Here is a 3,199-nt window from a genome sequence, read left to right as displayed (position 1 = left end):
CCTGCTGAGAGATCAGGACAAACATTTGTTTTGATGCGTTCCTCCGGGCTCAGCAACCCACATCCTTTAAACGACAGGCAAGCGCTTGCACTTTCAGTTTAGATCCCCGGCCGTTTTTCTCCTGATTTCCTAGAAACGCCTGCTTGAAAGGAAAAGAAGTTATGCGGCTCAGTTGCTCGCGGCACGAAGGAATGCACAGTCCTCGCTCCTGAGCCAGCAGCCGGCTTTCTCTTCCCTGCGACCCCTCGACGGAACGTCTCCTCTCTCCCGCGATCAAGGTGAGCTCTCCACGTGTCGATCTGCTTGTCAGACACTTCAGGTTTAAAGCGAAGCTAGTCCGAGGCGAGATCTTGTCGATGGGGTCGCGACTGAACAACAACAACAACAAAAGTCTGAGGCCAATGTGATGGTTTTTTAACCCCGCTCTGCTAGTCACAGAAAACCAGCCCTTCTGGCTGAAGCCGCTTGTAAACTCTTCCTTTATTGTTTTGGTATTACGCAACGGGTGGGAATAACAACCGGTGGTAGACGGTGGCGGGCGCTTTCCAGATCTCCCGAAAACAGCCTCGTTAGGATTTCTTCCCCCCATCCCCTGCCACATATTTTGTTAGTCTTTAAGGTGCTAGTCTTTAAGTTGGGCAGTTCGAGATCCAAGTGCCGCCTGACGGAGTGAGCTCCAGTCTCTGTCCCCAGCTCCTGCCAACCTAGCAGTTGGAAAGCAAGAAGTTGCAAGTAGATAAATAGGTACCGCTTCGGTGGGAAGGGAACAGCGTTCTGTGAGCCTCGGGCTTTAGTCATGCTGGCCACATGACCACGGAAAATCTTTGGACAGCGCTGGCTTTTCGGCTTGGAAGTGGAGATGAGCACCGCCCCCTCCAGTCGATTTGGAGCGAGGGAAACCTTTACCTTTAAGGTGCTCCTGGACTCTTGCTCTTTTCTACTGCTACAGACAGGCTAACAGGGCTACCTATCTTGTTACTGTGATGTTACTACCACCAATGCCCCCTCTAAGCTGTGGCATCTTGTGAGGAGAAATCCTACTTTGTGAGCTCCTGTCATTAAAGTTGTGAGCAGGAAATTTGGCGACTGCATGAATTAGTTTGCTCTGGAGCCCTCCTTCCTGAGCGAAGACAAAAATGTGTGAGCCGGAGGCTAAAAAACTGTGAGCTGGCTCACACTAACTCAGACGGAATACTGACTACCATCATTTTATTTTGGCTTGGTAACCTTGAGTCAGGGAATCTAGAGAGTAAAATGGTTTGGAGTAGGGAGGACTTTGAAGGGAGAGGGGATTATTTTATTTTATTGGCTTTATTGATCCTCCGTTTTTTTTCTCTGTGAGACTCAGGGTGGATTATGCAGTGTAAATCAGTGGGACGTCCGGTAAGCAACATAATTCAACTAGAATTGTCAAAGGATGAGATGAAACCAAGCATAAGGATTAGCAGGACACATTAAACCGTGCAGAAATGACATAGGAAGATAGTATCGGAGAAGTTTAGTTTATCCAGAATACTCTTATATTTTATAAATTAGTAAATATGATGCATATAAGTGTACATGAAAATGTGTGAAAAAACCTGAACTTTCTTTCTTGGAAGATTTGGCATCAGATTTATTATCTGGATTATATAGATTTTTATAGGACAAGAGGTAGTTCATTAGCATCCCCTGTTCTAGAATTTTTAAAATCTAAATTACTCCCTCAAATGTTGTACGGTGCTCCAGTCTGGGGATTTGGAAATCTATACCCATTAGAAGGTATGCAAAATAAATTTGCACATATGATGTTGGAAGTTCCTCATTCCACATCATCAGTTTTGGTGAGATCAGAGTTCGCTTTGCCACCGATATCGATAATAGTTCATCAACTTATTATATATTTCTGGTTGAAGGTCTTTTTCTCCCAAACATCACTTTTAGTAATATTGGCATATGAAATAAGATTGCCAGATCCCAGGTCTGGGCGGGGGTTTCCCCGTTTTTGGGTGCTCCAATCCACAGCTGGCAAGCTAGCCAGTGGGGGGAGCCCTGCCCCCAAGCCCCACCCCCTGGAGCGGCCACCCATGGCCACCCCTCTCCCTCCCCTCCTGTGAGATTTAAAGGGCTTCAGCTGATTGGTGGGGAGCACGTAGCCCACCAATCAGTCGGAGGGCGGTTTATTTATTTATTCATTTCATTTATTCCCCGCCCTCCCTGTGATGTCCACTGTCTAGGACAGATCTCAGTCACACTCTCAGTCAGGGTTTAATCGAAGAATACAATGTTTATTCCACAAACCTTGTGCCAGCTATCGGTACACGCTCACAACTGTACTGGCTCTCCAAACAAGTAAACATAAAACCCCACTCTGCTAACGCCCTGCAGGTGGTCATAACAAACTCTTTTGCGTATGTGAAACCGTCTCTTTCCAGTTTGATTTTATAACAGGTATATTAGTGCTGCCAGTTTTCTAGAAAATGTTTGCTGCGAAACCCGTTGGTGAAGTCCGTGGGCACTTGCCCTTTTCTGCACTCACAGTTTACGGCACAGTATCCGAGCAGTCAAGCCTTTAAACTTTATATATATATCTTTATAATTTTATTGAAGCATTTTACAGTATTACAGAGTAGTCCCAAATTAGTGCCTCCAATGTGTGTGTGTCAAAATAATGTTATTCCTCCATTACAGACTTTGAATTTCCTTTGTGTATGTGGAACCGTCTCTTTCCAGTTTGATTTTATAACAGGTATATTAGTGCTGCCAGTTTTCTAGAAAATGTTTGCTGGGAAACCTGTTGGTGAAGTCCGTGGGCACTCGCCCTTTTCTGCACTCTCAGTTTACGGCACAGTATCCGAGCACTCAAGCCTTTAAACTTTATATATATATCTCCCTTATATATAAAGCCGTAGTGGGTTCCAACGTTCCAAAATGCACACCTTTAGTGTTTGGCCGCAAGAACTGTCAGTCAGAAGATGCTGGCTGGGCTGACTGGCTGCTTTGTGTAGTCCCGTTCACGTCAGCCTCGTTTGGTTCAGTCTGCTCAGTCTGCTCTGGAACTCTGACAGGAGAGGACCATCTGCAGATTGAACGCAGGGACAGGGCTTCTATGGCTGGGCCGCTTACGCCCACTCTTCTCTGATTGGGCCAGTGTTTCAAGGTCATTTGCATACTCCAATCCACACCTCAAACTCCCCCCCACCGCAAAACAGTTGGAACT

The 3,199-nt window shown here is 46.0% G+C and overlaps 1 protein-coding gene across 1 annotated transcript in view; it reads left to right on the top strand.

The window, feature by feature from the left end:
• Positions 1-258: 258 nt before the first annotated feature.
• The window catches only part of LOC107107003 (guanylate-binding protein 1-like), a gene marked incomplete at its 3' end in the record, with an annotated part of 16,545 nt that continues 13,604 nt past the window's right edge, over positions 259-3,199 (top strand). Inside the window, exon 1 of the mRNA XM_015407218.1 lies at positions 259-278. The remainder of the gene's footprint in view (positions 279-3,199) is intronic.

The sequence above is a fragment of the Gekko japonicus genome, unplaced genomic scaffold (genome assembly GCF_001447785.1).
Source record: "Gekko japonicus isolate JY-2015 unplaced genomic scaffold, Gekko_japonicus_V1.1 scaffold6847, whole genome shotgun sequence".
NCBI classification, from domain to species: domain Eukaryota; kingdom Metazoa; phylum Chordata; class Lepidosauria; order Squamata; family Gekkonidae; genus Gekko; species Gekko japonicus.
Note: the sequence above shows the minus strand (reverse complement) of the source record. Positions and strands in the feature narration are given on the sequence as shown.